The 21,081-nt window shown below is 56.3% G+C and overlaps 1 protein-coding gene across 1 annotated transcript in view; it reads left to right on the forward strand.

Moving 5' to 3' along the window:
* Nucleotides 1-1,392: 1,392 nt before the first annotated feature.
* Frmd4b (FERM domain containing 4B) overlaps nucleotides 1,393-21,081 on the forward strand; it is a 142,555-nt gene continuing 122,866 nt past the window's right edge. Inside the window, exon 1 of the mRNA XM_048786988.1 lies at nucleotides 1,393-1,494. The gene's annotated coding sequence lies outside the window, so the exon portion shown is untranslated. The remainder of the gene's footprint in view (nucleotides 1,495-21,081) is intronic.

A 21,081-nucleotide genomic window follows, 5' to 3' on the forward strand; every position in this document is an offset into this window, starting at 1 on the left:
GGCCTGCGGTCAGCACGAGTAAGCGGCTGCTGTGGAAGGCGATCGGGAAGTGTCTCTTTACTTCTGCCCTTGGGACCCGAGTTGGCCGGAGCCGCGGAGTTGGCTCACAGAGGGAGGATGGACGCTGTCCCTCACAGGTGATGCTGGTGCTGTCGGTGTGCCAGCTGCCCCGGGCTTCACCCCTCGAGCAGCTTCAGTGGACGTGGGCTGAAGTCCAGGCCGGCTCCAGGCCCCTGCAGACCTGCAGCGGCCTCCTCTGTCTCAGGCCTCCCTCTCTTGGTCTGTACGGCAGGGCGTGGACCTCAGCACGTCTCCAGCGAAGGCTTTCTGGGCCCAGGGTTTAATGCAGAAATCCCGAGGACGGAGCGCAGGAATGGAGAGCTCTTGGCTGTGTTCTCACGCCGTCCAAGCCCTGGGCCCTCTGGGGCCTGCCCCCTCACGGGCACCAGGTCTCACCACGGAGACCCGAATCTGATGAAATTCTGATGTTTCCTTAAGACATAAAACGAGCGTCTGTCCGCCGTGGGAAACCAGGTGTAGATGAACGCCTTTGCTGTGTTTCCTAGAACCATCTCTGTTTTCCTCCTAAACTGGAAAATATGGCTGCAGGAAGCCCCCGCTCAGACCGCGCTCTCTGTAGACATGGAGTGAGGGTCATGAGCGATGGGCTGGTGTGGGGCATCAGCCTGGGCAACGCAGGTCCCCTGCAGGGTCACCTCCGGGGGGTGTGCTCTGGGAGGTCTGCAGGTGGCAGCACCCTGGGCTCCTGCAGCAGTCACCTGGTAGGACAGTGACCGCCACTCGGGTGGCCGCTGCTCTTCCTGTCCTCCTGTGACCTTGTGCATGAAGCAGTTTGGCCCTGCAGCGGACTGACTGCCGCTCAGCCTCTGGGGAAGTTGTTTTCTTCTGAGTGGAGACGATGACAAGTCCCTGTGAGTGAGGACATGTGTTGGCCACATGCACCCAACTCCACCTGTCTCCGTGGTCAGGTCCTTTCCCACCACGACTGGCATCTGTTGAAGACCAGACTCTGGATGCCACCTGGCCCCTGTGGTCCTGAGGGGACGTCTCTGTGGGTTCTCTCTCTGCCGGGGGGTGCCCTGGCGTGGACAAGTGCCACCTGCCACAGCTCAGCAAGGACAAGCTGCCGGGAGCCAGGTGGCCCGGCCCTGGGTGTGAGGGATCGCTGGGCGGCATCTGGATGTGGACAGGGCTCTACCCCAGGTCTGCCCTGAGGAGAGGGGTTCCGGAACTGGGATGAGACCCAGGCCAGCCGGAGGAGGGGGACTCGGAAACCAACCCATGGGCGCCGACTCGGGGTTCCCGGATCCCGCCGCCCGGGATGAAGGCGCTGCTCCTCTCTTGCAGGCTCTGACCAGGAAGCCAGAGGAAGGATGCGCACCAGGAAAAGATGACGTCGGAGCACGGCCCACGGCACCCGGAGACGGCGGCATACACCAGGAGGGCCGGCGGGGGGACGCGCGCTCGCTAAAGGTAAGGCAAGGCAGGCCCAGGACGGCCAGGCCCCAGGTCCAGGACGGGAAGGGGCTGTGTGGGTGTGCCCAGGAGCATGCACACCTGCCACACGGGAGTGGGATAGGAGGTGGCCACGTGGCCATGCAGTGAGAACGTCTGTGTCCCCAGCACAGAGGAGGGAAATCCTCAAATAGAGTTAGAAATAAAGCCGACCGTGGACAAGCCAATGGTAGACTCCCAACGTAGACAGCGCCTCCCTCCAGAGAGAAAGACAAACGCAGCAATAACCGCGTCCCCACCATCCTGCACCTCAGACAGAGTCTCTGTGCACATTCGTGAAACTGTTTTCTTTATTCATAGTCTGATGCGTCACCAGCGTAAGCCCAGCGCGTGGTGAGCAGAGCCGTGAGCTGTCTGTCCTCCCAGGTGCCACACCTCTCGCCCCTGGCTTACTGCAGGGAGGGTGCACTTTGTGACCTTAAAACCAGCACTTGCTTTTTTACCTGCTTCTAGTTGCTTCTTGGATGCACTGAGAGGCGAGTGGGGTACTCGAGTGGCTGTGCATGGTTACGACAATCCTCTAGCAGCCTAACGGCCAGGCACAGGTGGGTCTGCCGTGCAAGGTCTAGACCTCTCCTCCCCAGCTGATCTCCAAAGGTCCTACTGAGAAGGTGGTTTGAAGGGTGTTGCAGTCTGCGACGGTGTGAACTGTGCTGGGCAAGGGTGAGGGCCAAGGCTGATGTCACATTCCTGCTGTCCTTTTGCCATCCCGGGAGCTGAGGGCACCAGGTGGTAGGGAGCCTTTGGTGAGGGCCTTCGTACTGACCATTTTGATTCTGATAACTTCAGGGTGTGTCCATCCTGAAACACTCACCAGGAGCTAATCAACATGTCCATCACTTCACATGATCACGTTTGTTAAGAAGCCTCTAAAGGTTCACACCCTTTGGTCCCAGGGGGAGGAGGAAGAGGCTCAAGGGGCCCAGAGAACCTTCTGGGCCATCCGACCAGCAGTGAAGGGCGACAGTCAAGCTCTGATAGGTTCACTGATTTCAGAGAGCATCTTCTGGCGCTGGGCACCTTCATGGGCAGGGGCCCGCAGGACGATGATCCCTCCACCAGGCCAACCATATCCTTCTGACCCACGTCTTCCTTCTGTTCCCTTAAACCACAATTTAAAAAATGGTAACAGGAAAATTTCTTAAGTTTTTCCAAAGAAAATATTTTACCAAATTTTTTTATTTGGTGGGGGAACTTGACCACTGAGCCACATCCCAGCCCTGTTTCTTTTTTCTTTCTTTTTCTTGTTTAAATTGACTTAGAGACAGGGTCTCGCTGAGCTGCTTAGCACATCGTTTTCTGCTGAGGCTGGCTTTGAACTTATGATCCTCCTGCCTCGGCCTCCCCAGATGCTGGGATTACAGGCGTGTGCCACCGCGCCTGGCTGACGTTAGTAGTTTAAAAACTACCCTGATACATTTTAGTGATAGCCAAAATTGCCTAGCGATATATAAGACCCCAAAACAATCGTGCAATATTTTTAAGAGGGAAAAAAAAAAAACCCTATTGTTTCCCTCTAAAGTGATACTTCATATTGTTAACTTGAGAAGTGCAAATTTAGAAGCACAAATCACTAACTGCCACTCTTTCTGTGAAACACTTTACATGAACGAACTCATTTAATCCTTAAGTGATGGAGATAATGTTATTTCCATGTCAGAGGAGGAGGCTGAGAACAGAGGGGTTATGTAACGTGCCCAAAGTCACACAGCTCTACTGAGAGGCAGGGCTGCATATCAAGTTGCAGGATAGCTCCTGAGCCACTGTTTGACCACCTCCCAGGTCTGAAGCACTTACGAATCAAGAGAGCTGCCTGTCAATGAGGTGGCATGTCTGATTTCCATTGCATTGTCAGGACCCCAAAACCTGGAGCCTGTTGATGAAGCCGTCAGCCTCTCTTCAGGAGGACCATGGTGACTAGGGGTGTCTAAGTGACGTCTTCACAGCTGGGGAAATGTTCCCCCGCCAGACACCAGCTTTATACTCAATACGGTGGGGAAGGGGGTGAGGGGAGGCTGCGTGTGGAGGTGCGAGTCTCGGAGGTCGTAAGAGAAGGTTCTGGAAGGAAACCTCCACCCTGGGGGGAAATACCTCTCACGATCCATCCCAATGCGGGAGGTTTGTGTCTCACGGGACGTGAGGCTGATTATTTTTAAAAAAGAGTTTGTCTGTGTTCAAGTTTAGGAAATGTTGCATTAAAGGGAGGGAAGGTTTCTCGTGGTGGGAATTCCTGGAGTTCAGCGCTGTGACGGCGAGGCAGGGTCAGGGAGGGCCTGCTGCACTACAGGAGGCACGGTGGCATGTTAGGTGACACGGGAGTTCCATACTGGGACATGAGCCTTCCTGCCATCCCGGCCCCAGGAGCGTCAGTGGGTGATCTTAGCCGCCCCCCTCCCCGGGGCAGGTCCCAGGCCCCTGTTCTCCGGGCTCAGTCACTTCCCTGACTCGACGCCGCAGGTCCGCTCGGGGCCTCTGCTCAGGAGGCTCCTCTGGGCTGTGCGTGGTCCAGCCCTGACCGCAGCAGGTCAGCGCCCCCGCCTGCCATGCCAGGACAGAGGAGACCCGTCGGCACGGAGCCCTGTCTTTATGGGGCTCAGGCCCGGTCCTCTCCGGGCCTCGTCGATGGCCTGGCCTGGCTGTCAGTGGGGACTCTCCTGCCAGCCTGGGAAGTGGTTCCTGCCACTCGGGAGTCCTCTCTGGCCGCTGCCGCTGGCGAAGCTGACCTCTCTTTAACTCTCTTACCCTCCTCCTCCTCCTCGCACCCTTTACGGAACCCTGAGACCCACGGTGCCGCCCGTCTCCTGACAGCCACCTGGGCCACGGTGCCCCGCACAGGTGCCACACCTGAGTGACAAGAGGTGCCACACCTGAGTGGAACAAGGGCGTTGCTCCATCCGGGCAGGTGCCACGGGCTGTGCCTCTGGGCCCTCTGACTGATGTCCGGGTCCCAGGGCCTGTGCCCCTTGTGCCTGGCAGGTCCCTGTGACCCCGTGGCAGGAGGTGCCCTGCCAACAGCCTGTGCTCCTGTGAGACCTCCGCTGCAGCCATGCCAGGTGGCAGACACCTGGCTGTCACAGAGGACTTCAACTGCCACCACCGGAGCCCTGGTCCTTGTGAATACGGGGGGACGTGGTGGAGCCAGTCAGCCCGACCTCTGGGTGAGATGGGGTTTGGCTCCTGCTGCCCCCTCACCTGCCCTGGGGGCCCTGGGGAGCTAGCCCCAGCCCCTGGGGCCTCCTGAAGTGAGGGTGACAGCAGGACCCCCGCGGTGGCTCACGGGTACACAGCTGTGGGCGGGCAGTGGCTCTGTGCAGCCGTCATCCTGAACACTGGTGCCACCAGGTGTTGACGTCACCAGGCTCTGGAGGGCTCCCGAGTTTCAGCCGAAGCCATCTTGAAGGGGCAGGCAGAAGAAAGCCTCCTGGGCTCCTGAACAGTCCATCAGGGGTCCTGGTGGTGGCCCCCGTCCTCATTTAACCTTTAAATGGCTCGTCCCTAGTGAACTTCCCCAGGCGGCCAGTAGGGTGCGCTGTGAGCACAGAATACGCCCCAGGCCCAGGCTGTGCACCTGGGGGAGCTCTAGCCCGCGCCCTCTGCAACTCCATTGTGGACACTGGGTTCGCTCTGGGGTCACGAGGACCTGGACTAAGGGCCCTTGACTTCCGCCCACCCCGTCCTCTGCATACTTGGGTCCCCTTCTCTCTCCCACACTGTGCAGCAGGTGGGGCAGCAGAGGGAAGGACAGACGGGGGCCAGCCTCTCACAGTGGGCACCTGGCCTCTCGTGGACAGCATTGCCATACCCAAGACCTGGGTCGCCTCCTCCCTACACTGTAACCCCCTCAAGCTCCTCTTTTCCATTTCAAAGCCTATGGGTGGACAGGACAGTTAGTAGATGTCACCAATCGATGTCTATCAATCGATGTCCGTCAATCGATGTCCGTCAGTTGGCCGCCCTGACGACCTGATAAGGAAATTAAATGGTTATCCTTTGTTCATTGTTCATTTTTTATTGAAGTCAGGGTTTTTTTAAAAAAAAAAAATCTTATCGGCCATTTCTCAAGAAAATTGCCTATTCCCATCCCCCTACATTAATAGGGTAAGAAAGAAGACCTTGATTGGGTGATGACATCCTGAGGGACAAGTAATCTGCCTCCAATTACACAATCCTGACCGTAAGACACGGGCTGAATATCCTTTATCCCAAATGCATGGATGGGATATTCCTTGGATTCCCTGCCTTCAATCAAAAATGAACACTGAATGAATTCTTGTAAAGCATTTAATTTCCTTATCAGGTCGTCTGAGGCCAAATTACCTTCAAAAGACACATGAATTGACATAAGAATGTGCTGACCCCTTTAAATTCCAATATGGAGATTCACAGGCGAAGTCAAAGCAAGAACTTTTCTTTTTTCTTGGCACTGGAGATTGAACCCAGGGCTGCTTGCTTAACCGCTGAGCCCCGTCCCCGGTCCTGGGTTCTGGAGTAGTCGCGTATAATAATGAGGTCTCTTGGGACGAGACCCAGGTCCGAACACAGAATTCGCTGTACTTCACGTGCACCCTACGCAGCCTGCCTGCAGGTCACTGATACCGCACGGTCAGTGGTTCTGGGTCTGAAGCAAGGTTTCCTGGGGTGGAATTTTCCACGGTGGCTTCCTTTGGCCTGTAGCAGGTTTCCGAGCACTTTGGATCTCATACCCGTGGTGCTCATTCTATGATAGACAGCTGCAGAACAGGGATGCTCAGCGGCCGCCTGGTCTTCAGCTTGGTGTTGTGGCTGATGAGTCACCCCGGTGTCCGCCCCTCTTGGGTCCGTCTGGGGCCCCCAGGTGGCTGGTTCCTCCTCCTGGGGCTGGGCAGGAAGGAGGTGAGGGCTGGGGAGCGCCTCTCTGCGGTGGGTGCAGAGCCCCGCAGAGGCAGCAGGGGGTGCTGTCGCGCAGCCGTCCTTCCCCGCAGAGGCGCCCAGCTCCAAGGCTTGCCCGTCCTCTGTGTGGGCAGCACCGAATCTCACCCAGCTGGGTATCATGCGCTCAGCGGGAAAGCTGGTCTGGTGTGGTCCTGGATGATGGCATGAGTTAGCGGTGATCCACTTCGCCTGAACACGGTGCTCGGAACAGCAGACCCCCCTTGGCAAAGCTGCGGACCCCTTCTCAGGAAAAAACGTGTTCAAAAGCTGGATTTAACGTGTGTCGCACCGCAGTTTAAAGATGTCAGACATAGAAACAGGGTGTTTATTTATTAATGCAGGAATAAGCACATCCTGGTGATGGGTCTGTTCACAGCTGTTGTCATTTCAGAGGTGTCCAGGGGGATAAGCCATATTTGGTGACATAGCCGACCACCGTGATATGACACGGGAACAGCTGGGGTTCTTGCCGGTGGCCCCCTGGATGGCACCACCAGTATTTCTGGAGGTGTTGCCTACGTTCATACCTGGGGGAGAGCTGAATCTCGGTCAGAGTTGGTGATCATTAAAAGATGGACGTGCAGGGCAGGCTGACCACCCAGGGGCAGGAGGAAGCCTTCCAGGAGGCAGGACGGAGCTCCCCTGGCCGTGTGGTGGTCACTTGGGCGCATGGTTCCTCAGACCCTCTGACTACCGGGGAGGGTGCCTGTGGCGTTGTGAGTTAGGCCTTAATGAGTGAAGGAAGGCCAGCCCAGGGGACCGAGGGACAGTGAGAGGGACGTGCCACCAGTACAAGCAGCTGCTGCCCAACTCCGTTGTGTGACAGCGGGTTTCTTGCACGGTTGTTCAGTACTTTACTGACCTGGTCCCCGGAGCCTCCCTCTTGTGCCCTCACACACACAGGGGCTGGTTCCCGTGTCCGGGATTCCGACCCATGTTGCTGAGAGTCTCTGACGCTCCCTCCACATCCCAGGTCCCTGCGCGTGTCCACTGGACCAGGCCAGCGGGGTTTCCTCCTGCCTGCCCACCGTCACCCTCCTGCGGGACACACAGAGAACCGGGCTGTGTCCAGCAATCTCCCCTCGCATCTCGGTTTCCATGTTTGGGAATTCGTGCGTTTCTCCGCAGCCCAGCGGACCTGCCTCTCCACTGAGGGAGAGAAGTTCAGGCGTCCAGCTCCAGGGTAAAGGTCAAGCCAGAGTCCACGGGTGGCCTATTCCTTCCTGCTTTCCCGGCCTCTGCTACACAAAGTGCTGAGTCTGGTGAAATCCTGGGTCCTGCTGAGGCGGCCTGAGTGGCCGATCATGACCCAGGACCCTTCTCCCGGGGCCTCACGCTGTCCCCTAGACACTGTCCAGAGCCCCCTTCACGAGGTGTATGTGTGGCCGCTTTGCAGAAAACCAACCGCAGCCTCGGGAGGGCAGGTGAGGGTGAGGTGGGGTTCTACCAGAGGGTCAGAATCTGCGTGGACACCAGGGGGGACAGAATCTGCATGGACACCCTCTAAGCAGCGCTCCCCGGGGTACGCCGGGGGCGGGGGGGTTGCCACTCCTCTGCCTTCTCTACCTGAAATTCTTTCCATGCATGGCCATCTCTGTTCTGCCCCTCCGTGTGGCTGTCCCCACGTGCTGCTGGCCCCGCTCAGGACGCCGCCCATGTCCCCTGCCAGCCAGACCTCCTGGGTCACAGTGCGGCCAGCCCAGCTCTCTGGTGATCTCCTGCTCCCATTTTGCAGTGTTTCCCATTCACCACTCAGATGTCCCGTGTCCTGCGTCACCACGGCGCTGCCCTCTGTTCACAGGTACCTCCCGACCCCCTGGCTCCCTCCCCCCACGGCAGGAGCCAGGCCCTCCGTCCCCACCTGGGCTCCGGCAGAGAGAAGTCAGCTGCCTGTCAGGAGCGAAGGCCGGGCAGCAGCCCACCCCCGTCGTCTTCAGGCAGGGAAAGCGGCAGGGGCACGGCTGTGGTGACCTCTGGGCCTGGCGCACAGCACGGCTCCGTCCCGCCCGCTGCCCCTGAGCCTTAGAGCCTTTCTTCAAAGCAATGCCCAGCAGCCACCACCCTCTCACTCCCAGACCAAGCTGCTTTCCCTGCCCGGCTGGCAGATGCCATCAGGGGGGAGCAGCGTGCCAGCCAGCAGTCACGCGTAGGGCCACCCGTGAGTGTCCCTGGGTCCTCCCGTCGAGGCACACATGGCTTCTCCTGTGAAATCCACCACCAACAAGACCTCGCTCACGTTCCTGTTTCTTTGAGCGCCATGGAGAGGAGCCGTCTGTCAGATCCTCTCTCTGGAGCGTGGGTCTGTGCCGCTCTGCGGAGCTCCCACCAGGAGAGACCAGGAGATGGCCCCTGAGCACCTGCTGGAGTCCCGTCCAACGCTCTCACTTACCGGGCGGCTTCATGGTGGGCATGGACAGTCCTTGTGTTCTTTCTCTCGGGCGGGCACCCTGGTCCCCTTACGGTGCCTGTGGCTCAGTTCACACCAGGTAACAGGGGCACATAGCAGCGTGGCCAAGGACAGAGCGGCTGCTCCCATCGTCCCATGGGCCAGGCCACACCACCCTGGACTCTGGCTTGTGCAGATTTCAGGGAGACCCCAAAAGACACACTTTTCAAATACTGCTGCCGGCTCTTGCTCCACACCTGGGCAGCAACGGGGAGAGGGAGAACTGGCTCTGGTGGGCACGTGCTGACAGCCGTGCACCTGCCCTGGGCCGTGTGCCCGGGAAGCCCAGTGACCACTTCCTCTGAGGATGCAGAAGGGAAGGCAGCTTCGCCAGCAGCTTCTTGTTCCTTTTCCCTGGGGAGGCGTCTTGCTAGGAAGACGGAGGGCTGTGGGGGGATGGGCTGGCTCCTGCTTCTTGGCCGGAAGCTGCTGAGCTGCGTGACTGCTGACCTGGGAGTCCGCCGTGCGGGAACCAGGGCCTGGTGGCACCTCAACGGCACAGTGGCCTGTGAGTGGGCAAGTCTGCAGGACCCAGCTGGGGGGGGGGGTCCTAGAGCTATTGCCCTGTACCCTGCAGCTCTCGGGGACGAGCCACTGAGGGCCATTCCAAACCACAAAGCCAACTTTGGGAGGTTTTAGCTGAGGGTGCTCTGTGTCTTCTCGCGTTGGATTTATGGAAAAGAGAGTGAGGCGCACTCTCCCAAACAGGGAGGGTGGGGGGCCTTTTTAATACTCTTCTAAGCTTTTAGATTCTTGGGGCCCCCATAAAATTAAGAGTCGGGTATGAGCAATACTCTTTGGGCAAAAATTCCCTTTGCTTTGCAACAAGTGGAAGAACTTAATAAGCATCATACTCCAGGTGCCTCGTACTTAATAAGTATCGTGACCCAGTCGTTGGAAATCCAAAAATATTATTGGAAATCCGATTAATTACAGGGCTGTTCTTGTTACAGTGGCGGGTACCTGCAGCCCTGCCTAAGGACAGCTGGATTTGTGAGGAGATACCCTGCAAGGCCCAGCCTTTCTGCCATGGGCTATTTAACTTCTGGCACCAATGAAGGACAGGGCACAGAATGCGGTGACCAGATGTCCTGGTGTCTCCCAGAACAGGGAGGGCCGGCTTGGCAGTGCTGCTCCTGAGCTTCTGAATCTGTTTGCTTCGGGGCAGGAGCCCTGTGGGCAGCGTCCACTCCCAGCTGCGTGGCCTCCCTTGCCCACTTCTTCAGGGAACAGGTCCTCCGGACTCCCTCCAGACCACTGACCACACTGACCTGCAGGAAGCTGTCAGTCGCAGTACCTGCCCTCCTGGACATGTCACTTGTACACGCCTCTGTCCTCCACCATGGCCACCTTGCTCATGCCTGTCGGTCAGCTCCCTTTCCCTGGACCTCTCCTGTGGGCGAGGGGAGGAGCTCTCCGGCCTCCCTGACCATGAGGCTCCAAGGACGGGCACTTGGAGGTGCCCTCAGTGCATTAGCACACCTAGTGGCAGGAAGGAGACGTGCAGAGGACCCCTCTGGGGACCCTGAGGGAGCCACTCTAAGAGGGCCTGGCAAGAGCAAGGAGAGGGCTGCTCCTGGCATCCACAGGCCGCTTGGCCCTTCTCTTCCCTCCTTTGGTGGTGAAGCCTATAAACACGTTGCCCAATTCACTCGAGGTGCATTTCCGTCACTTGCCATCTCAGAGCTCTGTCGGAGACACTGCAGAGTCTGTGTCCCTGGCACCCATCTCTCTCCCAGGCGGCTGGACCAAGTCCCGCCCCACCCACTGGACCCAGCTGACCTGGAGTGCCCGCCATATGCAGGGAATCCCCAGGTCGGGCGGTGACGGAGGCGTCACCGCTCCTGTGCCCTCGCCAGCCACACCAGGGGCAACAGGCCCCCTGCGTCCCTCCTGTCTGTGGGGTTTGGCCCTGAGCCACCCCTCACTCCTCCAGGCCTGCTCCTCCTTGGTGTCCTCATTCCAAACCACGTGCTTGACCCTGGCTTGGTGTTTCTTGACCACCTGTTGGCCTCACTCCACCAGCACCCAGCTGGCCACCCTGGCTGCCCCGGGTCTGCCCCTATGGCCACCGAGCTCGGTGCCAGTGGAGTTAGGTCAACAGGCTTCTGTGCAGAGCTTTCCTGCACCAGCCTCTTGGCCAGAGCTGCCCTGCCCAGGAGATGTCCTTATGGGGAGACTTACCTCTGCTTCTGGTTAGAGTAAAGTGACCAAGAGGGGCGTGTGTGTGTGTGTGTGCGTACGTGCGTGCGCGTGTGTGTTTATATGTGTCTCTGTGTGCATGTGTGTCTATGTGGTGCATGTGAGTATATGTGTGTCTCGGCACGTGCGTGTGTGTGCGCATGTTTCTGGGTGTTTGCGTGTGCATGTTTGAGTGGGTATGTCTGTGTCTCTGCATGTGCATGCCCGTGTGTCTGTGTGAGAGTGAGCTCATGCGCACTGGAGCACATTTGCGATACAGAGAGAAGACTCTCTTCCCAGAAGACCTTGAGTCTCCAATGTCTTTATTTTCAGGCCGACTGCCTTGGGCTCCTATTTAAGGCTCCTGCACTTGAGAACCTGTCCGACCTGTTTCCCCCGTCTGCAGAGGATCCTGTGACCGGGTTAGATCAGTGCCTGGCATTTTGCAGTCTCTGGGTCCAGCGGTGGCAGGAGGGGCTGCTGGGGAAGGCTGCTCCTCCTGTGCTGGAGGGGTCCTGCCATCCGGCCCCTTTGCGTCACCAGCAGGGCCCCCTGGACTTGGCACTCACTGAATCCCCTGGCTGGGTGGGTGTCGAAGTGGGGGTGGTGACAGCGCTGTGCAGTGGGGACATCAGAGCAGGCTGGTATCGGTGAAACCCCCATGTCAATGCCTGACTTGAGCTGTTTTCCTTTTCTTTCTTAAATTAACTAGTTGATTTTTATTTGATCTTTTTAGCTATGTGCTATAGTGGCGAGTTTTTGACCTATTACACTCGTGGAGTGTAACATTCTAATTAGGACCCATTCTTGCAGCACAGGAAAGTGATGTCCACTGTCTTCCCTTTCTGTCCCCACCTCCCACCCTGGCCCTGGGTCCCCTTTGTCTAATCCAGTGAACTCTCTTGCCCGCCCCCTTATTGTGCGTCAGCATCTGCATGTGGCAGAGAACATCTGGCCTTTGGCTTTGGGGGATTAGCGGGAGAGTCTCCAGCTCCCTCGGTCACAGTGGAGCTTGCTTTCTAGGGCGCTGGGAGCCGCTCCTTCTCCCTGTCCTGAGGCACCTGGGGGTGTCCGTTGAGGCCCCTGGAGCCATGCTGTGTTTCGGAGGGGTCCTGGGGTGGAGCACGGCCTCCCCTCTTGCTGATCATTGAAGCGGCCCTCGCGGTGTTGGCTCCATTGGTGGTGAGGTGTCTCCGCGGGATCCCGGGAGGCTCCCCAGGAGCCTTTCCCAGGTTCCTGGTCCTTTCCTGCGCCAGCCCCTTGGCCAGGAGATCCGGGTTCCCACAGCGGGCTCATCGTCGTGCGTGGGTAGACTGGATGCTTCGCGATGGCTGGTGACCACGCAGTTGGCGGACGTGAGAGAGGAGCAGTGGCTGCTGTGTGGTGTGTGAGCTGCAACCGGAGCTCTGTGAGCCTCTGGAGGCCTGTCCTGCCTGGCCACCGCGCCCACCCCTTGCTGTGGAAGGCAGCCTTGGGTTTTGCTGCCAGACTCAGAGCATCTCCCAGGTCTGCACGGGTCACGTGGTCGGAGCCCCTGCCTCCCTCTGCACGTCTTTCCCTCCGTGGTGGACGCTCCCCTCATCCGGGATGGAGAGACTCGGGAGATGAGGAGAAGCCAGACGCAAACATGGCCCCTGTGTACACAGCAGCAGTTGGCGCCCCCAGGACCAGGATGGAACCCAGGCCTCCCGCGTGCCTGGCCACTGCTCTCCCACTGGGCCATGCCCCAGCCCCAGAGCAACCGTTCCAATAATGCATTTTTAGCAAGAAAATCAAAGACGTTATGAAGAAGAATATAAATGCCGTATGAATCTGTATAAAATAACTAGGTAAATATCTAAGTTCTGATGCTAAAATTGCTTTGGAACGTTCCCGGGGCCCTGGTGTTCACGGTGCCTCCTCTTGCCGTGGTCTGTAGGTGGACGGAGCCCTTGATGAGGCCTGTCTTCATGTATTTTCCCTGCTGTAAGAAGGAAATTAATCTGGATGCTTTCCTGTCCACCTTGAGGGCTTTTGAAAGTTCTTCTCCAGCCTAAGCCTTGGCCAGATGTTCACGTCGCCGGGCTTTAGCGTGTGAATGCTATGTTTGCTTCTGTGCTGCAGATCTGTTTAATTATTTATCCTCTCTTACACCAAACTGCAGCATGTAAGGAAAACAGCATTGAAACAGAGGTGAAGGAGGTCTGCACAGGGGACCTTCTCTGCCCTCCACTGGTCAGTCCGGTCACAGACTTAGGTATTCTATTTCAGAAATAGACACAAGAACAAACCCACAAGGCTCCTCCCATAGCCTGTGCTGGCAGCAGGGCTTGCTCCTGCCTGGCCCCCCACACCCTGGAAGGGGCTTTAGGACACTAAGCCACTTAGGAGGAGCAACTGTGTCTCAGATAATCCTTGCGGCTGCTGTCAGGATCCGAATGAGGTCGAATTAAGATCAAGAGGGTCAGAGGCAGACCCTCGTCCACCGTGTTCTCAGCCAGCGCTACATCTCAGTGCAAATATCTGACCCTCAGCGCCCCCTGGTCACCCTCTGGAAGAGGGGCCAGGCACGGTGCTAAGCAAGGGCAGTGTCCCTGCTCTCGGGGAGCTTGTGGCTGGTGTCAGAATCAGGCAGTTTAAAGGGTGGTGGGTGCTAGGAGAGGGGTCCCAGCTGCTGCGACAGGTGCTCATGGCTTTGGGGGCTCAACATGAGATCCCGGGGCAGTATCTGAAAAGTACACACACACAGACAAGGAATAAAACAAAACCAAAAAATTCTTGTAAGTCCTTCAAACTGAGATGCTCACGGCTCCTGGTTTTGTTTGCTGTGTTTTTTGTGGTCCTGGGGCTGGAACCCAGGGCCCCAAGCACCCCAGGCACGTGCCCTGCACTGAGCTCCATCCCAGCCCTGAAGGGGGAAGGTCAGGAGGGAGCGGCCAAGGACACCATAATTAACAACCCTATAGCTCCCTGTAGGGAGGGGCCAGTCCTGGGGGACAGGTGACCTTACAGGTTGGGGCAGGGGCAGGTTCTTGATCAGGGTGGAAGAAGGAATTTATTTTGAGATGGGGTCTTGCCAGGTTTCCCAGGCTGGCCTTGAACTGGTGACCCTCCTGCCTCAGTCTCCCTAGTAACTGGGATGACCCTGTGCCATCGCGTCTGACGATAATGGCCCCTTCTTAGGATAAGCAAGTCTGCATTGAATTTTCTTAGTACTAATTTCCTTTCCGGAGTGAAATCCCCCTTTTCTCTCTCTACTAGTGACCGGGTGCAGATCACGCAGTCCCCTGCGCTGCCCTCTCCTGTTCTGCCCGCAGCCCCCTGGTGTGTGGTCAGAAGGACCGGGCTGTTTTCTACAATTCAGGGAACACCCCTGGGCCCATTGGCCTGCAGCGGGTTGCTTTAGTGGCTATCCCTTCTCACAGACAGTCCAATTTGGAGTTAGGAGTGGCACGGCGCTGCCACCAACTCTAAAGTTAGTTTGAGGAGAGCGAGAGGAAAGAGGCAAGCATACTTTGTGCTCTTCTTTTTTTTTTTTTTTTTGGATACTAGTTTGGTTTTCTTTTGCTCTCACTGCTGAGGGACAAATATTTGAAATTCCTGGCCATCATCTTATGAAATGACTCTGTATTTTTAGTGGCAGTGGGAAAGCAGACTGTTTTGACAATCTGTGGCCCACATCTGTGTGAGGGTAGGATGTATGTGGCCCTGGGGGATGTTGGCTACACCCCCAGCCTTTGACGTTGGCCGATTTCTGCTTCTCATTTTCCTGTAGCTATTTGCACCTAGGTAGGTCCAGATATACGTCTGAAGAATCAAGAGGTCGCCGGTATCTATTCGGGCTTTTCTTCTACCCTTTATTGTACAGGACTGAAGACCCTTTGGGTTTTGAGGAACCGCCCTCTTCCATTTTTTTAAGAGATGTTATTCATGGTAGATTTTTCTAGTTTTGTTCTTATTTAAACGGAGTAAACAAACCTGAAGGTGAGTTGTTGTTATATTCAGTTCCTAGAGTAATAAAATCCACCCTGGAGGCGTCCGTAGCTGCTACAGGCTGAGTGCTTTCCCTGGTCACCCTCAGAAGTCCCTCCGCATTGGTATGGAGGTGGGCCCTTGGAAGGGGTGGGTTTGGATGGGGTCACTTGGAGGGGACCCTCCTGATGGGACTGGTGCCCATGACGGGTGGAGAGACCAGCGCTCTCTCTGCCACGTGCAGGCCAAAACACATCCCTCACCAGAACGCCCCGGCTTCACCTGGACCCTAGACTCCCCAGCCTCCGGAGCTGGGAAGAAATAAACCAGTGTGGTTTAAGCCACCCAGACTCTGAACCAAGACAAACACCTACAAGTTTTAGTGTGAGGCCAAGGTCAATTATAACCAAAGTACAGAGGAAATTTGTCCTTTTCTCTCTTGAAGAAGGACCAGGAACTCACAGCCGCACCCTACAGCAAGGTCTTTCCAAATGCTTCTTCGGCTCACCTTTAACCAATCACAGCAGATTCTGTATCCCTGAAGTGGTTCCAAAACGCCCTTTTCCACTTGACCTTGGGAAAATACTGAGAAAATCAATTGATGATAGAAGTCAGGTTGCCTTTATCTATTGGGTGGGGTGGGGTGTGCTCTGTAGACCAATTTATGACGATTCTATTTTTGTCATTGTTAATGTGCCTGTAAAGTAGGTGTAAGTACAAGGTGACAAACTGTGGCGTGGGAGGTCAGTCACCAGATCGCCACTTTCTTCTTTGAAGAAGGCCAACCCCTCCCATCTGATCGACGTGGGCTTCCTTGAGACCAGCACACGGGTCAAGTGACACTGATGACCTCTAAAATCGGAGCCGGCCACCATTTCTGTATCCAATTGGTGGCTTAGCAAGTAGAAATGGGTACGCGGCCCACGCTCAGTGCCACTGCTTCCTCTTTTAGACTTCTTCGTATTCCGGAAGGGAACTTCCCCCTCTTTGCTCTGAGCAAGGAAAGTGTGACTTCATAGAGTGACCCATGACACTTTTAGGAGCACGGGACGGGCTTCTCCTAGCAGCAGCATGAGCTTGCCAAGGGTTGGGGGCACAGCAGTCCTGGTGCCCAACGCTCCTCAGCATGCAGCGTTCTGCCCTCAGGATGGCGAAAGCCCTTCACGTCACGTGGGCAGCCACAGACCTGAGCCCCGTGCTCCTTGGCCGAGGGCTGTGGAGCCCTGGGACCCCTCCCCTGCAGGACTCCTTCCCGCCTCCTTCCCACTGCCCCTGCTGGACGCCAAGACCCTGGGTCCTCTGAAGGACAAGAGGGAGGAGCTCTGGAGGGACGGGAGCAGCAAGACCTGCTGGGCCACATGCCCACTGGGAGGAGGCCGCCCTTGTCGCCCACCAGCCCCCCTTGGGTGGGCAATGGAGCGAGGCGGGCGTGCACCCCCGGGGAGGAAGCAGGTGGAGTCCCGCTAGTCCTGGGAGACGTCTGGACCCCCTCAAGCCCGTTCTCCACACCCTGACTCTGCACCTGCCTCCCTGGGAAGACCCCGGTTACGGGTGACCAGCCCTGCTCCCCACGTGTGGAAGTAGGACGTTAGAGAAGCCCCTGAGGGGAGCGTGTGAAGCAGGGTTTGTTTAAGGAGTGGGAACACAGCCTTCTCCCTGGAGGGCGACGGGGCCACAGCTGGTGTCCCCAGAAGCGAGGTGTTATACATTCTGTTATACATTATTCTGAAGCCCTGTTATACATTCTGGGCTTCCTTAGTTCTCCTGCCCTCTTCCCCGATCTCTCTCCTTCCTGCGACTAGACCCAGGGATGCTCAGGTGGGAACCACGTGGGCTGAAGGGGGACGGGCAGGAGGGAGCACCCAGGACACATTAATTAACAGCCCTGTAGCTCCCTGCAGGGAGAGGCCAGTCCTGGGACAGGTGACCTTGGCAGCAGGTTGGAGCAGGGGCAGGTTCTAGATTGGGGTGGAGGCAGGGATCGGAGGAATTAACATTGAATCCATCAGGGAGGGGACCGTCTCCAACTTCCCACTCAAATGGCCTCCTTGATCCCACCTGACCGACTCACCTCTCTCCACTGACAGCCTGTCTAACTGGCTTCACTGGCCCCGCCCCAAGTGTCCCTCCGGGTTTTGCTTCTTGCTGGGGACCTTGGTCCTCACAGCTCCCTGTGACGCGATCTGCTACTGCTGCGCCCCGCCTTCTGTCACCAGCTCCCCTAGACAGCCCCCGAGTCTCAGGGAGGCCTTCCTCGGCCATCCACCATCACACGTCAGCTACAACCCCCAGCGCAGCGCCCGCTCCTTCCTGTCCCCGTGCAAACGTCCCCACCAGCCCCCGAGATCCACTTAGACGAGTCGGGTTTGCCACAGCCTCTGAGCGCCTCTTTCCCTGCCTGATGCCAACACCGTGCGCACGTAACTCTTTAAGGAGTGACAGTGTTAGGTTGGGACCAATGGCCACTCATCGCTCAGTTCAATATACACAAACTGACCGCAGCTCCGTGCCAGCCGCTGGGCAGCCGTCCTGACCTAGCCCTTCCCCGGTTCTGCCATGGCTTCTCACGGGGCTGGGTGCCACCCCACCTGGCGCACCAGGAACCTGTGAGCTTTGCTGCTGTTTTCAAGCCAACTGGGGCCCATGGGCATGTGGTGCCCAGGGTCACTGACGCCTTCCAACTGCCCCAGCCTGCCTGCCTGCACAGCACCTGCCTGGGGGGCCCCTGCGAGCCTGCAGCTTAGTGGATAAAGGCCAGTTGGAGGCTCAGTGCCCCCGACTGGCACAGCCGGAGTTTCAGGGCCTTCTGGCCACCCTGTGGGCAGCTTTCAACAGGCCAAGGAGGGCTTTGCCCCTCCCCAAGAGCTCTAGCTCAAATGAAATGAAATAAATAAAAATAAATAGAGCCCAAATAGTTTAAGCTAACAGTGAAAACAGTTTCTCCTTTTTATCATAAATATTTTAAGAGTGAAATGAAAGGGAAATGCATCCCCCTCCTCCTCAGAAGGCTCTGTGTGTGCACAAGCTGACCAGACTGACAGTTTCACTTCTTCCCCTTCTGGGGAGATGGGTCCAGAGGGAAGCACACTTCTGCAAATTGAAGGTCACGGGAGGGAAAGAGCAGGAGAGCCAGCCCTGGGCTGACTGAGGTCCCAGCCTCGGTGACCTGGACGTCCCGGGCAGGAGGGTCCTTCATGGTGGGGCTGTGCTGGGCGTCCCAGGATGTTCAGCAGCACCCTGGGCCTCTACCTACTGGACTCCAGAGAGTCCTGAGTCTGACCACCATAAAGATCTCTAGAGTGCAATGCAAAATTACCCCTGGTGAGAGCCCCTCAATCCCTGCGCTGTCGGCACTCAGTCACACTGGGTTCTCACGTATGCACAGAGAGCTGCTGAAATACGTCCATGGATGTCAGTGGACTCTGAGGGCAGAGGGACCCATGGGGGCCTCGGCAGTACCCACTCCCTGGCTCTCTCCAGAGGTGGGGCAGGCAGTTCGTGCCGCCCTCCCGACACGGTGCTCTCCTTCCTGCCATGGGTAGCAGATCGCTGATGGAGCCCGGGGTAATGGCTTTCTTTCGGTCCTGCTCAGCAGGACTCCCAGGTGTATGAGTAGTGCCGTCACCTGCAGCCTCTGCCTCAGCCTCTGCAGAGAGCTGCAGGAAATGGCAGTGGGTTTCGGGGAACTCTGGGGCAAAAGGACACTCCATTAAAAAAAAAAATGGAAAACAAGACAAATTTGAAACTAGCTTGATTTAGCTTTCTTTCCACAGGGAGCTTTTAGACCATCTTCCGGAACAGCTGGCTCCGGTAGCAAAGGTCCACCTTCAAAACACTTTTGAGGAACCTGAAAGCAACAGAATTGCTCTCCTCAAAAAAGTTCCCCCCAACCATTACCCTCAACAAACAGGAAGAGATAGTGAAGCAGGTATACACAGTCAAAATCAAAATAAATAAACGAAAGAACATTTAACTCGTACTTTTCTATCTGAGCATAGAAAATTGAAAGGATTCCTGATTTGAGTGGTGATGGTGGTGGATTTCTCGGGGTGCCGATCTTTGCCAGACACCTTGCAGAACACTTCATAGGAAACACTCCACCTCATCTTGCCCAAAGCTTACAGAGGTAACGGGCACCCTCCCCATTTTCTATCCGAAAGCATCAAGACCTCGCTGGCTTAAGGACTGTGTTCAAGGTGCCAGGGATCCTGAGGGGCAGGGACTGGAAATGAGGTGTGTCTCCCTTAGGTGACTTAGTGCCTAGCCACCATGTGCCACCTACATGACTCTCCAACTTTAGCATGAGTCAGAATCCCCCCGAGGACAGGTCTAGCTCAGATCGCTGATCTCGTCCCCATGGTGCCTGACTCTGGGGTGGCCCCAATGCTTGTGTCCCTAGCAAGTTCCCGGGCAATGCTGGTGCTGCTGGACCCAGGATCATGTTCTAAGAACCCCTGTTGTCCCACATCCCACAACTGGAAAATTTGTGCAAGGACTGGTGTGGTAATCATGAGTGGAAATAGCTGATGGAACTGACCGCTGACATTAGACCTACACACAGATCACTGCCTGCCAAGGTGTTTGTAGAGCATCCCAGAGGATAGTGCCATGGGGCACAGGTAATTGACCTGTTGGAGGTGTTATTCTGGTATTCCCAAGGCTGCCTGACATTTCCGAGAACACAAACTGCATCATTAAGAGGAAAAAAAAATCACACACACACACACACCCCCCACTACCACTCACTTTTACTAATAGGCCCCTTTTGAAATTCAGAAGTTTTCCATCAGCATGATGATGCTCCTTTTCCAAACTATACTTCACTTTTTTCTTTGCACTCAGTATAACCTCGTATATTCAGATTCTGTGTAAACACCACAATATTATCTTGGAAAATGCTGTCAGAATGCTAATACGTATGCACACAGAGAAGAAATTTACTGCAAAGAAAGATCAGCAAATCTTGGAGCAGGCCTTGTGTCCTAATAACTAATCCAACAAAAAAAATGAGGTAGTTTTTTTTTTCTTCTTTCTTTTTTACTTTGAAAGAGATGGCATTTAAAAGTGTTCTGATTACAGTTCCTTTGGAAACCACAGGCACTGTGAGGACAGATCTTGAGAACAGATTTTGTGTTCCTCGTCTGTGGACTGATTGAGTTTCGCCTGAATGAAGATTCCAACAGCACATTTGAAACCTGAAATAAAGCTGATTAGCCTCGCTGTCTAGCTAGGGAGAAAGCGAGCCTGAGTTTTCCATACTCCAGCAAAAATAAGGAAGGGGTGAAACCACCAGCTAAAGCCAGGCCACTCATCGTCCCACAGGTGGGTTTAGGAGAAAACCCCACCCCTCCATCTGCCGCAGTGCTGTCCCTGTGAGAAACGGTATGGGATTATGGGGGACTGGAGTTTACAAACCTTCTGAAGGAAAACAGAGACTGGTGGTATGTGGGGTTCTTCTGAATCCCCTTTCCAAAGGCCTTAGGCAATATCCATTCCTGAGGGAGAACTTTAAAAAGTGATTAATTACCTGGTGACTTTGTTTTTTGGCTGAGTGGGAAATAAACTCCCCATGGAGGTTTGTGATAGCCGCTGAAGCTACCTGTGTCCAGAGGCTGAGTTTTCTGGACACAAAACAAGAATCCTCTTAGGAGCAGCTGTTTTTCAGCAAATGACCTGCAGTTGTTATTTGAAACCCCCTTGTGTCCCTGTGTCCTTCTGCCCTGCCCAGACCTGCTGCACTGTTTCTCCAGGGTGTGAGGGAGCCCGCCCTCCGGCTGACACGCAGGTGGGCCTCTTCCCGGAGACCCTCGGGTTGGAGCGGAGGCCGGCCCTGGAGCGGGGGCCAGCTGTTGCTGCCTCTTCATCTCCAGGCTCCCGCAGAACCAAGGAAACACTCGGGGATCCCCCGGGCCGAGGTCCACAGGGATGCTTCGGAGGATTTTTTTTCTCTCTCTCTCTCTCCTGCATCTGTGGCCTCCGCGGAGGTGTTTACCGTGTGGAGGGGCGAGATGGCAGGCGGGGACCCCGCGGTGCAGGGGGGAGCTGCCCAGTCGTGC

Source organism: Marmota marmota, unplaced genomic scaffold, assembly GCF_001458135.2.
Source record: "Marmota marmota marmota unplaced genomic scaffold, marMar, whole genome shotgun sequence".
NCBI lineage: Eukaryota > Metazoa > Chordata > Mammalia > Rodentia > Sciuridae > Marmota > Marmota marmota.